We start from the raw sequence: 17652 nt of genomic DNA on the forward strand, positions 1-17652 counted from the left end.
GTGGGAGTTTGAGTGTGTGTGTGTGTGTGGAGGTGAATGTGTCGGTGGGAGTTTGAGTGTGTGTGTGTGGAGGTGAATGTGTCGGTGGGAGTTTGAGTGTGTGTGTGTGTGGAGGTGAATGCGCGGTGGGAGTTTGAGTGTGTGTGTGGTGAGCTGAATGCGTCGGTGGGAGTTTGTGTGTGTGTGTGTGTGGAGGTGAATGCGCGGTGGGAGTTTGAGTGTGTGTGTGGTGAGCTGAATGCGTCGGTGGGAGTTTGTGTGTGTGTGTGTGTGGAGGTGAATGCGCGGTGGGAGTTTTAGTGTGTGTGTGTGTGTGTGGAGGTGAATGCGCGGTGGGAGTTTTAGTGTGTGTGTGTGTGTGTGGAGGTGAATGCGTCGGTGGGAGTTTGAGTGAGTGTGTGTGTAGGTCCCTCCCAAAATGTGTGTGTGTGCGCGCGATTCGCAGTGCATAGAGGAAGCAGAGGGTCTGGGTTAAACCAGCCTGGACCAAGCAGATCTGGACCGGCGCACTCAACCAAAAGGCAGTAGGAGACAGCGAAGGACATTCCGTATCCGCTTCGGGTGTATGTTTGCGTGTGACTAAATGTTTTCTGGGTCACGAGTAGACTGGATCAGGCACGTGACTAGCAGCCCCAACCGTAGCGACGAGTATACTGGGTGTGGTGTGCCGGGTGCTGATAGATTATTGTCCCATGCAAACGCTGGCGAGCCCGAAGTTTGACCGTGCTTTGGGTGGTTGCCAATAATAAGTTATTATAATAATAGTTTTTATTGGCTACGTACGGTGCGAAATAAGTTACACGTACATAATGATGCCTTTTATATACGCAGGAACGCCTGGGTTCCCAAGCGTATGTTTTCGAAAGGGTATTACTCCATTGGATTGCTTGGTCAATTCGAGTCAATGAGTGTTTGCTTGTGGTAGGTAAACCGGAGAAAACCCAGGCGTACGAGGAAGTATTCTCTGAAGTGTCCACGCAGATAGTTTCTAGAATCCATTATCCCGTTGGGGTCATGTGACCTGAGCACGCGTTTGGCGATCATTGTGCGAGGAGGCATCGCGAGCAGTGGTCGCGTTTGTAGCGGAGAACGTAGGAAACGTGGGGTCACCAGCAGCAGACTCTGCAGCTCCCAGCATTGGTGCATATGCTGTACCAATGAGTCGGTAGACGGTGGCGAGATATGAACTACCTCGTCTGGTGTGCAGAAAGTCGTGGGTTCGATCCCGACCCTGACGACCACTGACGCCTGTATATTTGGAGTTCTCCCCGTAGTCGCGTGGATTTTTCTCCGGGTCCTCCGTTTTTTGCCTCCACATTTAGAACGTGCGTTTAGATTATTTGGCTGCTATCAAGTTCCACACGATGATACGCCTCTTCGTTGAGCTTTCAATTGTGGCCAGGTCGCTTCTGAAAAAGAGCTACATAGCTCAGAGAGCCTTACCTGGTAAAATAAAACAAAAATAGTTAAATAGTCCTAATAATAACGAAACCGTTCTGCAATTGTCCATCTCTGCATCACTGCTGCCTACCAGTCGGTCACATTTACTCGAAGTTACTTCAATAGTTGCCTAATGACAAGAAGGCCACAACCTCCGAGGCCACTCTTGCAAACGAGCCTCATCTTGGTCTCTCTAGACATCACCTGCCTGCTCTAAACAACCGCGAACCTGAACTTTAAAGTTGGTCATTTCTTCGGGCACTGCCGATGGCCCTTGCGCAATGCACGAAGGGCCGAGTTGCTGTGACCACGTGGTTTGTTTGTTTTTGCAACGTGGCGAAGACGTCACCCGCGTGTCCGTCGCAGACTTCGGTGAGAATCGCCCCGCGCTTCGCGTCGAAGGGTCCTGAAGCGGCGACCTCGCATCGCCTTCTCGCGATGAGTCCCATTGTCGGCGGAGAGACGGCGTTCGGGTGGCTTTTCGCACGCAAAAATAATCGGACGGAGCAAGGAACATTCGCTGGGAGCACGTGGTGGACTTCAGTAAAGGAGTCGTTGAAGGGAGTTTTAGTGCTGTTTTTCCACTCTCTCTCTCTCCATTACCCCCACTCTGCACTCAACGAGATCTATCCGCCGACTCGGGGCCAATGCGCCTCCCGGAGCGAGGGAGGAATCTGCACGTGGTCCACTCAAAATGCAAATCGTGAAAGTCGCCATTAACCCTGGCGAGGTCACTAACCCAGAGTGCAGTCACAATACACTGCAGTCACCTCTACTGCAGTCACCTCCAATGCAGTAGCCTCCACTGCCGTCACCTCTACTGCAATCAACTCTACTGCAAGTCACCTCGATTGCAGTCATCTCGACTCAAGTCCCTGACTCATCTCGACTCGAGAGTCCTCGAGTCCGGATTCACCAACCTCTGCTCGCGGGCCGCTTGCAGCTTCGATCTCGCTGGACGAAGCCACTCGGCTCACGCCGCCCGTTGGATCTCTGTGTTGGTGTGCCAGTCCTTTGGGGAGCGGTCGTAGTGGGGATCGCTACGAAGCCGACCACCCCGGGTTCGATTCCCGTTCGTGGCCTACATCGGTGACGAATATTTAAATCGGACATGGGTCTCCCCCTGGGTCGTATTGCCCTTAAATGAGCACCGTGCAGTGTGAACACATCAGCGTTGGGCAGATAAAAACGGCCGGAGCGTGGTGCTGGCCATCACCCCCCCCACCCCCCTCGTGTGCCGTGTCGCCCTTAATGTTGCCCGCTAACTGCACTTGCCCCGACACTCTGTTGAAGGCTATATGGGGGATCTTTGTCTAAGTGTCCCCCTGTGCACGCGAGAAGCCGGGTTGTCGGGTCTCCGGGGGGTGCCTTGTGCTGGTGGCGGGGGCAGGGAGAGGTATTCAGGGGAGAGTTCACCTGCCTGGTTAAATAATTCAGCCGCGCATTAATCGCGTTTGCCGAGGGGGCCTGTGAGCTAAAAATAATCAACTTGGCTACCCCGGGGGGGGGGGGGGGGCGGGGTTGGAGGATGATGGCAGGAGTTTGTACTAAAATATCAGGCCACCCCCCCCCCCACTCCACCGCTCCCCCAGCCACCCCACTTTCCTCCTCCTCTATCCTGCTCTCGACCGCAATAAACATTGATGCGACGCGGCATACGGGCGCCCGAGTCCCTGCCTCCACGTGCATAAAGGTGACGCATCTATAGCAAGCGCAATAGCTGATTTCACCCCCCCGCCCCCCGCCTCTTGACCCCTCTCCTATCCACCCTCCCCAACCCTTTTTATCAACTCGCACTCTCCCCCTCCCGTATGCCCGCCCCACCACCACCACCACCGATATCCCCATCGGCGAGATGAACATTAGCTTGCTCCCTGACCCTTAATTTGTGTCCGCGCAGGCTGAATATTATTAGAAATGTATTTGTGCCCAAGTCACTAACCTCTTCCCACACCCTATCCCCTTGACGGGAGAGAGGGGGGGGGGTGGAATTTAATATGTAAATTAAACCCCGCTGACTCCCATTAGTCTTGTTTCCGTAAAAAGAATTCAATTTGACGAGGACATCACGAGCACTAATGAAAAAAGGCAGCGTGTGCATTTTGCGGTGATTTGCGAAGTTTGTAGCTCCCGAAGCAGATGATGCAATAAGGCGGGTTTTTTTTCAAGAAGTCATTAATATCCATCGACTTGGCAATTACTCCGCCGTGTTCATCTGTTTGCGCGTCGTGAGGAGCACGTCCGTAGGCCGCGCGTCTGTTTTAGTTCAGCGGGGCCCTGGTGATGATGATCCCATTTGAAGCGAGCCCCCGAGTTTCGCGACAGCAGCGGTGAACACGTCCGTGACTCGCCACTGATGTCGCCCGTGGCCGACACGCTTCCCCAGTGGTCGTGGAGACGCGGCCTCGGCGCGCAAAGCGACACTCTCGGGACCAATGAACGCGTTTGAGAGTCTCGTGCGGAGCTTCACTGTGGCAGCCCGGCTATAAAATAGAAGAAAAAATAGATACGAGAAGCAGATGGAAATTACGTCCTATCGATATTCATCGAAAATCTATTTATCTCTGTTACATATGTGTAAAATGTATTTAATCTTATTTGGGTCTTTCGGTAAAGTCACGTAGATAAGTTCACAGAAAATAACAAAAAAAACTACGTTTCGATCGCAACACAAGCGGACGACCGCTTGTGTTGCGATCAAAACGTAGTTTAAATGTTTTTGTTATTTTCTTTGAACCTATTTACGTAACTTTACCGAAAGAGCCAAAGAAGATGAATTCCTGCAGTCACGAAAGCTTGAAGTCAAGATGCATATTATCATCCACCATCTATACAGTGCTGGATGACGACCTCCCAAACCAGTTGCCACTTTTCATGATCATCCGATGTAATAATCCAATCGCGCTTGCACATTAATTAATTTTATCGTTCCATCTCCTCAGTGGACAACCATCCATGGACCGGAGCAGAAATCGGCACAATCTAAGGTAGAAACAACTTTAGTAGGTAGCGATGTATGTCTACGACCAATAAGATGCCAATAACCTCAAACGGTCGTCATACATTTCACTGATGTTGGACATATTAATGAGTTGGAAGCGATAACGTTATGCCACATCGAGTGACAGCGACAAATGAGAAGCAAGATCTGCTCTGTGCTCAGGAGATCAGCGCTGCAGCGTGTGCACCATTCTCTGGCACGTATCGTGCCGGGTACTGCAAGGTCCGACCGTGTCCGTTCAGTACTCGCCGAGATGCCGGTTGCCGAACGAATACATGAAAAGGTCGCACTCATCACACACACAAAGTGTTTGCCGCAAATGGACCACGGATGCCTCGCTCGTCTCCTCAAGGAGCACAAAGCGCCAAGCGAGCTGCGGTCATCCTCGCAGGGGGCTTTTGGCTGGCCATCGAACAAAGTCGGTCACCGCATCGCGCACTTTCAGATGCGCTTCTGCGGCCGTCTGGAACGCTCTTGCTTGGAGCTATGCATTTTTAAATCATCTCGACTGAAAACTCATTTCTTTAAAACTGCTTTTGGTGTTTATTTTGTTGTCCTTCCACCGCACCTCCGATTAGCGCGGTTGGCTACGTTCGATACGGAATAAGTTAAACATGCAACACACAAAGAGCGACTCAACTCCTTCGGATGCATGTCCTGTCCCTGACCGCGTTTTGTTTGGATCCTTCCGCTGCCTCGGTGAGCGGACGCCGCCCTCTGGTGGAGCGACTCCGCACGGGGCCACGGGAGCCAGGGAGTTGTGATGCTGCGTCTCCCCCCACCCCTCACCGCTAGCAGCGGGCTGGTGGGAGGATGGTGCCGAGGTCACCTTGGGGCTCGCGATCGTGGTCAAGGTGAGGCGAGTGTCGTCCCCCTCCTGGCGCCACTGGCGGTGGCCGTGGCAGAGCGCGGCTGATGAGGAGCGGCGCTGGGTAGCGGGGCACGGGGCACGTGGCGCTGGGTAGCGGGGCACGGGGCACGGTGCACGGCTGAACCGCACCCCCACCACTCACCGGGTGCTCGTGGATAGCACGCTTATTTATTTTAGTGCCAACATCATCATCTCTTGGCTGATTATTGTGTTTTTACTAATCGCTAGCAGCCCGCAGGCCATTTGAACGTGACCGTCTGTACATGCCTCCTTCTCCAGCCAGCAAGCAGGCAAAAACTGGTATCTGCAATCAGAATATTTATCCGATGAGCTATTAAATTATTTTTCACAGATATCCAGTCGGGGCAGGTCAGACTATATCTAATATATAGTACTATATAGTACGTTCTATATAATATAGTACGATAGTGTGCATACAGCCATTTGTCAATCCACTGCTGGAGAGGAGCCCCCCCCCCCTCCCAAGTTGTGTCGGTCACGGCGATCCTTTGACCATACTTCACCACGCCGGTCGATGCGGGTTGACGGAGTACAGCACCAGAATGGATCCCGCTGCACTCCCCGTTGCTGGCCGCACAGCCCGCTGCCGCTGCCGCTGCTCGCCTTGAGCACGGTGCTCGCCAACACGCAAACACTGTCCAGGCTCAGCAGCCCCTGCTTAGCTTCCCTAGCTCTGGGCGGAGATCGGGCGCGCGCTCCGGGTGATGTGGCGAGGCGGGATACATACACTCGGCCGGAAAGAAGCCGCCTAATGACGACCACGCAACCACAGTGGGTCTCGTTTTAATTGGCAGCGATGTCATTGCACCACTTAGGGGTTGACGACGTGCGGGTGATTATGAGATGATGTTCATCAGGGCGCCGTAATTAATGGCGTTGGAGAACGTGAATATTGCGGTGAGCGCGCTTCTTCGTGTTCCCCGAGTTCGATTCCCTGCCACGACTTACATCAGCGGCGACTGGTATCTGGAGCGCTCCTGCGCCTCCACGTTCACCTAACGTGGTGAAGTATGGTCACGCAATCCCCGTTACCGACGCGGCGTGTGTGGGTGGGGGCAGGCCTTTATACGGAGGGATGAGTTATATATTATTGACTGGCGCAATAACATTGAGCAGTGCAAAATAGTTTTAATACTTTTTTTCAATATCGGGCTTTTAAATAGGCTCGCATATATATATATTTTCTGGTTTTAGACAGGTGCCCAAATTTCTCATTTCGCCGTCTCCCGGGACTGGAGTAATTTAAAGAGAGAAAGGCAGCGAGCCGATTCATAAAAGAGGCAAATGGTCTTTCTCTGCGGGGCGGTCGGCAGGCTACGGGGCGGAGCTGGCGTCCTCGAGGGCGCAGTGATGCACGTGTCTGTGTATCTGTCTGTGTGTCTGTCTGTGTGTCTGTGTGTCTGTCTGTGTGTCTGTCTGTGTGTCTGTGTGTCTGTATGTGTGTCTGTGTGTCTGTTTGTGTGTCTGTCTGTGTGTCTGTGTGTCTGTGTATCTGTCTGTGTGTCTGTCTGTGTGTCTGTGTGTCTGTCTGTGTGTCTGTTTGTGTGTCTGTGTGTCTGTGTATCTGTCTGTGTGTCTGTCTGTGTGTCTGTGTGTCTGTCTGTGTGTCTGTGTGTCTGTCTGTGTGTCTGTGTGTCTCTCTGTGTGTCTGTCTGTGTGTCTGTCTGTGTGTCTGTGTGTCTGTCTGTGTGTCTGTTTGTGTGTCTGTGTGTGTGTCTGTGTGTCTGTCTGTGTGTCTGTGTGTCTGTCTGTGTGTCTGTGTATCTGTCTGTGTGTCTGTCTGTGTGTCTGTGTATCTGTCTGTGTGTCTGTCTGTGTGTCTGTGTGTCTGTCTGTGTGTCTGTGTGTCTCTCTGTGTGTCTGTCTGTGTGTCTGTCTGTGTGTCTGTCTGTGTGTCTGTCTGTGTGTCTGTGTGTCTGTCTGTGTGTCTGTCTGTGTGTCTGTCTGTGTGTCTGTGTGTGTGTCTGTGTATCTGTCTGTGTGTCTGTGTATCTGTCTGTGTGTCTGTCTGTGTGTGTCTATCTCTGTGTATCTGTCTGTGTGTCTGTCTGTGTGTCTGTGTGTCTGTCTGTGTGTCTGTGTGTCTCTCTGTGTGTCTGTCTGTGTGTCTGTCTGTGTGTCTGTGTGTGTGTCTGTGTATCTGTCTGTGTGTCTGTGTATCTGTCTGTGTGTCTGTCTGTGTGTCTGTGTATCTGTCTGTGTGTCTGTCTGTGTGTCTGTGTGTCTGTCTGTGTGTCTGTGTGTCTCTCTGTGTGTCTGTCTGTGTGTCTGTCTGTGTGTCTGTGTGTCTGTCTGTGTGTCTGTCTGTGTGTCTGTGTGTCTGTCTGTGTGTCTGTCTGTGTGTCTGTGTGTCTGTCTGTGTGTCTGTCTGTGTGTCTGTGTGTCTGTCTGTGTGTCTGTCTGTGTGTCTGTGTGTCTGTCTGTGTGTCTGTGTGTCTGTCTGTGTGTCTGTGTGTCTGTCTGTGTGTCTGTGTGTCTCTCTGTGTGTCTGTCTGTGTGTCTGTGTGTCTGTGTGTCTGTCTGTGTGTCTGTGTGTCTGTGTATCTGTCTGTGTCTGTCTGTGTGTCTGTGTGTCTGTCTGTGTGTCTGTGTGTCTGTCTGTGTGTCTGTCTGTGTGTCTGTGTGTCTGTCTGTGTGTCTGTCTGTGTGTCTGTCTGTGTGTCTGTGTGTCTGTCTGTGTGTCTGTCTGTGTGTCTGTCTGTCTGTGTGTCTGTCTGTCTGTGTGTCTGTGTGTGTCTGTGTGTCTGTATCTGCCTGTGTGTCTGCCTGTGTGTGTCTGTCTGTGTGTCTGTCGGTATCTGCCTGTGTGGGCCTGTCTGTCTGTGTGTCTGTCTGTATCTGCCTGTCTGTCTGTGTGTGTCTGTCTGTCTGTGTGTTTCTGTCTGTCTGTATCTGCCTGCGTGGGCCTGTTTGTGTGTATCTGCCTGTCTATCTGTGTCTGTCTATCTGTGTCTGTCCGTGTGTGCCTGTCTGTCTATGCGGGCGTGGTGCTGGCCACCCCCTCGTGAAGCCGTTCCGGCCTTTATAGGTGCTCGCTAACAGCACTTGCCAGAACAGTCTATTCAGATTTGTGTGAGTAGTCTGAGTGCAGTCTGTACGGAGGGCTGCTGTCTGACTTTTACTCCCTGTCAATCTCCCTGCATTCGTTGGCCTGCAGCGGCCTGCGCGAAGTGACAGAGGGGGCTTGTACGTCTTTGTCTTGTGCATCACTTTCATCATGGGGCATTGCCAGCGTGATAGTGATAGCGCTTCATGCGTTGAACGATAATACGTTTAATTCGTATCTTCTTACATCGTAGGACGTGAATTGTATCTCAGAACGCCGCAGAATTTGTAACGCTCAGAATTCACATGAAGGCGCGGAGGGAACCCGCAGACTAAACTAAACTTTTTTTATTTAACAGGTAAATCGCGCTGAGCTATTAGCTGTTTCAGTAGCGATCTGGCCACAAATGAGCGGCGTATCATTCGGCGTGCCATTTGTGGGAATTTATATCAGCCAAATACTCTTAAGGCACGTGTCTAAATGTGGAGGGGGAAAACCCGAAGGACCCGGAAAAAAACATCCCCGCGACCACGGGTTACGAGACGCGCAGACTCCAAATACGCAGCAGGCGCTGTGGGGTTGGGATCGACACCCCCCCCCCCGGCCTCCTGCATCCCGAGAGAGATGACAACACCTCGCCACCGCGGGCGCTCCAGACAAGCGGTCAGAGAAGGCTGCCGGCCTCGACCAATCGCCGCCCACTCCGCGCGAGTCGCCCTGCGATCGGCGCGGGCGGGCGGCGTCTCTCCACGGGGGGGGGGGGGGGCGAGAGCTCCATCGCGGGGGGGGGGGGGCGAGAGCTCCATCGCGGGGGGGGGGGGGGCGAGAGCTCCATCGCGGGGGGGGGGCGAGAGCTCCATCGCGGGGGGGGGGGGCGAGAGCTCCATCGCGGGGAGGGGCGAGAGCTCCATCGCGGGGAGGGGCGAGAGCTCCATCGCGGGGGGGGGGGGGCGAGAGCTCCATCGCGGGGGGGGGGGGGCGAGAGCTCCATCGCGGGGGGGAGGGGGGGGGGCGAGAGCTCCATCGCGGGGGGGGGGGCGAGAGCTCCATCGCGGAGGGGGGGGCGAGAGCTCCATCGCGGGGGGGGGGGGGCGAGAGCTCCATCGCGGGGGGGAGGGGCGAGAGCTCCATCGCGGGGGGGGGGGCGAGAGCTCCATCGCGAGGGGGGGGGGCGAGAGCTCCATCGCGGGGGGGGGCGAGAGCTCCATCGCGAGGGGGGAAGGGGCGAGAGCTCCATCGCGGGGGGGGGGGGGGCGAGAGCTCCATCGCGGGGGGGGAGGGGCGAGAGCTCCATCGCGGGGGGGGGGGGCGAGAGCTCCATCGCGGGGGGGAGGGGCGAGAGCTCCATCGCGGGGGGAGGGGCGAGAGCTCCATCGCGAGGGGGGGGGGCGAGAGCTCCATCGCGGGGGGGGGGGGCGAGAGCTCCATCGCGAGGGGGGGGGGCGAGAGCTCCATCGCGGGGGGGGGGGGCGAGAGCTCCATCGCGGGGGGGGGGGCGAGAGCTCCATCGCGGGGGGGGGGGGGGGCGAGAGCTCCATCGCGGGGGGGGGGGGCGAGAGCTCCATCGCGGGGGGGGGGGGCGAGAGCTCCATCGCAGGGGGGGGGGGCGAGAGCTCCATCACGGGGGGGGGGGGCGAGAGCTCCATCGCGGGGGGGGGGGGGCGAGAGCTCCATCGCGGGGGGGGGGGGCGAGAGCTCCATCGCGGGGGGGGGGCGAGAGCTCCATCACGGGGGGGGGGGGCGAGAGCTCCATCGCGGGGGGGGGGGCGAGAGCTCCATCGCGGGGGGGTGGGGGCGAGAGCTCCATTCCGGGGGGGGGGCGAGAGCTCCATCGCGGGGGGGGGGGGCGAGAGCTCCATCGCGGGGGGGGGGCGAGAGCTCCATCGCGGGGGGGGGGGCGAGAGCTCCATCGCGGGGGGGGGGGGCGAGAGCTCCATCGCGGGGGGGGGGGGCGAGAGCTCCATCGCGGGGGGGGGGGCGAGAGCTCCATCGCGGGGGAGGGGGGCGAGAGCTCCATCGCGGGGGGGTGGGGGCGAGAGCTCCATCGCGGGGGGGGGGGGCGAGAGGCTCCATCGCGGGGGGGGGGGGGGCGAGAGCTCCATCACGGGGGGGGGGGGCGAGAGCTCCATCGCGGGGGGGGGGGCGAGAGCTCCATCGCGCGGGGGGGGGGGCGAGAGCTCCATCGCGGGGGGGGGGGCGAGAGCTCCATCGCGGGGGGGGGGGCGAGAGCTCCATCGCGCGGGGGGGGGGCGAGAGCTCCATCGCGGGGGGGGGGCGAGAGCTCCATCGCGGGGGGGGGGGGCGAGAGCTCCATCGCGGGGGGGGGGGCGAGAGCTCCATCGCGGGGGGGGGGGGCGAGAGCTCCATCACGGGGGGGGGGGCGAGAGCTCCATCGCGGGGGGGGGGGGCGAGAGCTCCATCGCGGGGGGGGGGGGCGAGAGCTCCATCGCGAAGGGGGGGGGCGAGAGCTCCATCGCGGGGGGGAGGGGGCGAGAGCTCCATCACGGGGGGGGGGGCGAGAGCTCCATCGCGGGGGGGGGGGCGAGAGCTCCATCGCGCGGGGGGGGGGCGAGAGCTCCATCGCGGGGGAGGGGCGAGAGCTCCATCACGGGGGGGGGGCGAGAGCTCCATCGCGGGGGGGGGGCGAGAGCTCCATCGCGGGGGGGGGGGCGAGAGCTCCATCACGGGGGGGGGGGCGAGAGCTCCATCGCGGGGGGGGGGGGCGAGAGCTCCATCGCGGGGGGGGGGGGCGAGAGCTCCATCGCGGGGGGGGGGGGGGCGAGAGCTCCATCACTGGGGGGGGGGCGAGAGCTCCATCGCGGGGGGGGGGGCGAGAGCTCCATCGCGGGGGGGGGGGGGCGAGAGCTCCATCACGGGGGGGGGGGGCGAGAGCTCCATCGCGGGGGGGGGGGGGCGAGAGCTCCATCGCGCGGTGGAATGCCGCCTCGCGGCCCCGCCGCACGGCACGCTCGCACTCCGCCGCGAGGTCCCACGGTCTCTTCGGGCAACAGTGACACGTGGGCTCGAGGAGGGGGGAGCGGAGAGGGGAGTTAGGGGGAGCGCAGCGGGTGCGAGGGAGGGAGCTGGAGATGGGGGGGAGGGTGGTGGGGTCAGTGGAATAACCCCCCACCCCACCTCAGAAAACATAATGGATTTGAAAGAGCAAACGGTAAAAACAGAAATGAGATCTGGCACTCAGTAGCTCTAGACACAGGCGGGTATTAAAATGGAATACTCGATGTTAGTTGTGGGGAGGGGCGGCGGGGGGGAGGCGCCGTACGTGTGGGGGGTAGGGGGGAGGGGCAGTGGGGGGGGGGGGTTCGGCCAGCAGCGACATTAAATGTTCTCCATTCCGCGTGATGAGAGTTGGAAAATGCGCTACATATTTAATGCGGCTGATATTGCTCATAACCGGGCCTGGTAAATACCCGAGTGGGTCTCAGCTGCGTGCCGGCGATTTGAGCGGCTCAGGCAGGGACCCGGGAATTACAGAGATTGTGATGGAAACGCTCTTCTCTCTCTCTTCTCCTCCTCTTCACGAACACGACGAGAATACGACGGGAATAATTAAATAAATAAACACACGCACGTGCACGTGCAACAACAAACGACATCACGGAGACAAAGAGAAACAAACCCGATGTTAAAATATTCATTCCAACAAAGCCGCGCGCATCCTCATTGCTATTTCATCAGCTGCTCTCGTTTGCTTATTTATTACGGATCTCGCGATGTTGGGGAGTTGTTTGGAGTTTGTTATCAGAAGTGGAACACATATTTTAGCAGCGCGATTAATTTATCCTGCCCGCCCGCGCTGCGATTTACGATGCAACGCGTCTCGTGTCCGTCTCAACCTAAAGAGATGGAATGTCATTCTCGCAGAACGCTTGTAGGATGATTTTAAATTACTGAATGCATGAGCTGATGAATGAATGAATGAAATAATAAGTTGTGGAAACGTGAAATGAATGACGCGAGTTCGTGAACTGATGAATGAATTAATGAGTGAGACGCGATGTGTATCGAATGAATGCATCACCTGAATTAATTAGTTGAGTCATTGAGATAAAATCTATTATTATAACAAATGCATGAACTGAACTGATACAATCGTCGGTGAGATAATCTATTGAGTGAATGAATTCGTAAATCGATGAATGAATGAATGAGACGCAAGCTATATTACATTTACGAATGAATGCATGAACTGAATGAATAAGTCACTGAGACACGAGGTATTTGAATTTACTCATTCGTGAATTAAAAATTTGCATCCATTCGTTCATTAAATTTCATCATTTGAAACAAACTTGTTTCCTGCCACATTCACGAACTCAACGGATTAATGAATCAAATGAGACGCGAGAATGCGGTACAACCAGCTGAGCCGAGCGCTCAAACCCAGTTTCATCATCATCATCATCACCGTCGCACACACACGCTGGGGGCGGAGTCGACTCAGCCGCGTGTGCGCGCTCGGCGTGTATTTTTAAAGCAGCTTATGCAATCAGATGTGGCCTTGAGACGCCGACTTGAGTAATGTCCCTGCCGCAGGTAATAGGGACAGAACCCCCCGCAGGGTCAGAACGAGGGGAGGAGGAGGGTGGTGGTGGGGTGGTGGTGGGTGGTGGGTGGTGGTGGGGTGGTGGGGTGGTGGTGGTGGTGGGGTGGGGCGAAAAACCACCGCGCCCCGTTTTGCCAGTGACTCATTCTCTAAGACGGGCAAATTATTCCATTACCTCGCGCTCGGCCGATCCGAGGGGTCAGGGTAAACAGAGTCTGATTGAGATATAGTGAGGACAAAGCCCCACCCCCCCCCCCTTACTGCCTTAACTCTGAAATGTGAGCCTTTAATATTTAATGGTGACTTATAAATGAATACCTGGAAACAAATTTGAAATTAATGATGGATATGCATTACCGAGGTCATAGCACGCGCATTAAGCGAGATGCGTGATTAGGCAAACGAGACGTTAATGGACTAGGCAGGGATCTCCGTGACGGTTTTTCGTGTGAAGCGGCCTGCGTCGGCGGCACGCGCACGCGCACCTTGCAAGTGAGTGTCTGGCCGCGCGCGCGTGCGCGTGTCAGGGAGCGGTGGTGTGCGAGTTAGCGCGCTGCGCTACGAACCCGGCCAACCGAGTTCGACTCCCACTCACGGCCACCAAACGCCAATGGCGATCATCTGAACCGGTCCCGGACCTACGCTCGGTTGACTCGGCCTAAAATTGAGTAGCTGGTGCGGTGCGTGGACATCGCCACTTGGGAGACAAAGGCGGCCGGAGGTGGTTCTGCGCCGCGCTGGCCTTCGCAAGATGCTTGCGAACAGTACTTGCTCCAAAAGTCTGTTCAGGCTATACGGGAGATCTTTGTATCTTTGCCTAGGTCGACTCAGCCTCAAATGAGTACCTGGTGCGGTGCGTAAAAACATCGCCACTAGGGAGACAAAGGCGGCTGGGCGTGGTGCTGGCCACCCACCCCCTCGTGTGCCGTTCTGGCCTTCATCGGTGCTCGCTAACAGCACTTGCCCCAACAGTCTGTTAAGGCTACACGGGGGATCTTTGTTCTTGTTGTGTCTTTGCCTAAAGGGGACACGCTGGACGAAGGGTCGCAGCTAATTAAGCCGTTGACGCGCTCTTTAATCCGTCAATTTGTTATCGTTCAGCCAAGGTGCTGGACCCCGAGTCGCAGATTAGAGAGCGGCCGTGAGAGGAGTAATCACATTCATGTCATTTGTTTATCCACCGAGTTTCAGGACTCATTTGCGGGAGCGTCCTGCGCTGAATTTGTTCGGTCATTTCTCTGATAATTATCAAAATAACAGTTATTGCATTTTCACAGGAGAGCCTGACTGAGTCTAAAACGTATTTTTTTTCATGAGTGCCCTGCTACATTGAAACGTTTTGGCCAATTTAGGATTGACTCGTTTCAGCGCCCTGTGGATGGAACCGTGGAGAGATGCAGTAAAACAAAGTGTCCTGCCCTACTGCTGCCCACAAACACAGAACACGTGTCTCGCGGGTGGTGGTCGCTCATCCAAGCACTGGCCAAGCTCGCCCTGCTTAGCTTAAACAATGCGGCGAGATCGGGCGCGTTCTGTGGGGGATTAACAAACTCATTGTGTGAGCTGTCGTGGAGCCAGCCGACTCCGCACCGGTTCCGACCTTGTGGGTCTCATCAGTAGGCATGTCGGTTAAACAAATGCCTTTGTCACCAACACTTCCAAAACAGGACAAAAATTTTAATCATTATTTATTTACATATGAAGACACTGGACGGAGCTCTGCTTACATTTCCATTTATGCTAATACCCCCCCCCCCCCGCCGCCACTGCCACCTCGGAGCTGGAGATGTGAGATGAATTTGCTCCTGTAATTGTAAACACAGCCAGCTGGTAAATATTCACGCGCGCCGACTGCAATCGATACCACGCGGTGAGCGACCTCGTGTCGTGCCTCTTCCTCTCATCCTCAGCGTCTCCCTGAGACCGGGGTTTGCATAACTTATTGGCCGCCTGTGACCAATTCACCCGGGATATGCACCCCATCTGAACTCTTCCGGTTTCGCATTGAGCCTCAGTGGAGGCGACACAGCGTGCACGCCACGATGTCAGAGGCGACTGTGCTACGTGGTGGCCAGCAGGGGGTAAAAGTGAGTTGGATGGTTGGGTGGGTTCCGTGGAAGGTTCGGTTGGTGGGTATTTGGGTGGGGGGGGGGGTATTGGGTGGATGGATGGGTAGTTGGGTGGGTGAATGGGTAGTTGGGTGGGTGGATGGGTAGTTGGGTGGGTGGATGGGTAGTTGGGTGGGTGGGTGGATGTGTAATTTGGTCGGTGGCTAATTGGGTGGTTGGGTGGATAGTTGGGTGGGTGAGTGGATAATTGGGTGGGTGGGTGAATTGGTAGGTGGGTGGGTCGATAGATGGGTGGATTGGTGAATGGATTGGTGGATGGGTGGATGGTTCGTGGATGGATTGATGGATCGGTGGGTAAATGGGTAGGTGGATAGGTGGGTGGGTGGATAGGTGGGTGGGTGGATGGATGGATGGATGGGTGGATGGATGGGTGGATGGATGGGTGGATGGATGGGTGGATGGATGGATGGGTGGATGGATGGATGGGTGGATAGTTGGGTAATTGGGCGAGTGGGTGGGTTCTGGTTGGGGGTATTTTGAAGGCGACGTGAGACCGGATGTGGTGTGCAGGGCCGGTGTGTGAATTGTTTGTGCGATCAGAGTGCGAGCCCCTCCTTAACAATTTGTCATGGGGCTAAGTGAGATGAGAGGGGACATCTACGATGATTTCTGCTGTTACTTTGTGACGTACTACAAAGTACCCAGCCGACCTGGGTTCGATTTCCGGCGATGGCGTACTTCAGTGGCGAGTGATACCTGATCCAGTTCTTTGGTCTCCATGTGAAATGTGGATAAACGACACCCACGACTGAACCTGTGTTGGGAAGGCCATCATCCAGCAGTGGATTGACAAAGAGCTGTAATAAGAGCTAGCTACAATTGTCGCACTACATTGTACACGTACGTATATCATGTAAAGCACACTGTCAATCCACTGCTGGATGAAGGTCTGTCCATTCCGTGTCGGTCGTGAGCGTTGTTTGACCATACTTCACGCTGGTCAGTGCGCGTTCGTGAATGGCGGGGCAGGACAGGTTAACGTTTTTGTATACACACACTATATGCACAATATATAGACACAATATATATATAGACAATATATACACACACTATCACTCGCCAGAGCCAGGAAACAAACTCGGGAGGCGGGTTCCATAGCCCAGTGCGTCATTTGTGTTTTGGGACAATCGTGTGATCACAGAGATGAGTCGAGTGCCCTACGCATCTCGTCAGTCTTGTTTTCACAAACATTTCGTGAATAATATCAACATCATCGTCATCATTAATATTTTTTATTCTGGGATGATGCATCACCAATATTTTTACTAACCGTGAATCGCATGCATTCCATTTATACCGTAAGTCGACATGCTGGGAACGGATTTCAAAGGAATGTAATGTTTCACGGGACATTCTTTCACATGACATGTAATGTTTCACGCGACATTCAAAGGAGTGTCGCGATGTTTCACGTTGTGATCTGGCAGCCAGATTTACATTGATGATGCCACGGTGGCGAGATGTTAACTCTAGATTTGAAGCTTTCGTGACTGCAAGGATTCATACTCTTAGGTTGTTTTCGGTAAAGTCACGTAGGTAAAAATAAATAATACAAATAATAGAAATAAAATTATTTTATTTCTATTATTCCTATTATTTTTATTATTATTTATTTTTACCTACGTGACTTTACCGAAAAAACCTAAGAGTATGAGATGTTAACTGTTTCACCTGGTATACAGGAGGTCGTGGATTCAATCTCGACCCTGACGCCTGTACATTTGGAGTTTGCGTGTCTCTCTCCCCGTGGTCGGGTGGACTCTTTTCCGGTCTGTCCCTCCACATGTAGAATCAACGTCGCGCGTTTCGAGTATTTGACTGCTCGAAATGTTCACGTGACTGGCCACTTCGTCGAGCTCAGTGAGCCTTACCTGGTAAAATAAAAAAAATGAGTTCCAATAGATTGAAATCACAGCCCTCGCGCGTCACACCTGACTCAGTGGCATTCCGCGCCAGGAATCTGCACCCAGAAACCGAAGCGGCGACAACAGCAGCAGCAACAACAACAATGGCAACAACAATGGCATCGGCAGTTGGCCTCAGGTGTCGCATTCCACCATAGAGCAGCCCCCCCCCCACGCACCAAGCGCGCAAATAATTCCTCCGCTAAATATAGTTTTGCCGTCAGTAACAGGTTTCTTTGGGTTCGATCGCGTACATACAAATGCGTCTGTCGTTAAACCCGCCGCCATCCGACACAGCCAATTCGTAAGGTGTGTCAGGTAAACAGAACGTGCCAATTCGTTACTAGTACAGCACACCGGTGTGTTGGAGAGTAAACCCACGACACTTACAATATTGTCCCGTGCCGCAAACGGAAGACTCACCGCAAACGTGTGCCCGGTGTCAATTATTACTGTTCTACCGAGTGACCTGCGGTTTATTTTTATTTTTGAATTTTGCCAACGCGCTCTTGGAGATGCTCTTGCGATGACGTCACGGGGACGCTGACCATTCCACTGCAATGGTCACGTGGCGCGTTCCGGTCGATGGGCCGCGCAGTATTAATCAGGGCGGCCGCTCGACAACATGAACGCAATAACCCGCCCCCCCCCCAAAAACGTTTGCTTTAAAATACAG

General features: G+C 55.1%; 1 protein-coding gene across 1 annotated transcript in view; it reads left to right on the forward strand.

The window, feature by feature from the left end:
- Nucleotides 1-13402: 13402 nt before the first annotated feature.
- Nucleotides 13403-17652, forward strand: part of LOC133343531 (rho guanine nucleotide exchange factor 37-like) — a 37671-nt gene continuing 33421 nt past the window's right edge. Inside the window, 1 exon segment of the mRNA XM_061553204.1 lies at nt 13403-13435. The gene's annotated coding sequence lies outside the window, so the exon portion shown is untranslated.

This window comes from Lethenteron reissneri, chromosome 17 (genome assembly GCF_015708825.2).
Source record: "Lethenteron reissneri isolate LAM-NWPU_2019-01 chromosome 17, ASM1570882v1, whole genome shotgun sequence".
NCBI classification, from domain to species: domain Eukaryota; kingdom Metazoa; phylum Chordata; class Hyperoartia; order Petromyzontiformes; family Petromyzontidae; genus Lethenteron; species Lethenteron reissneri.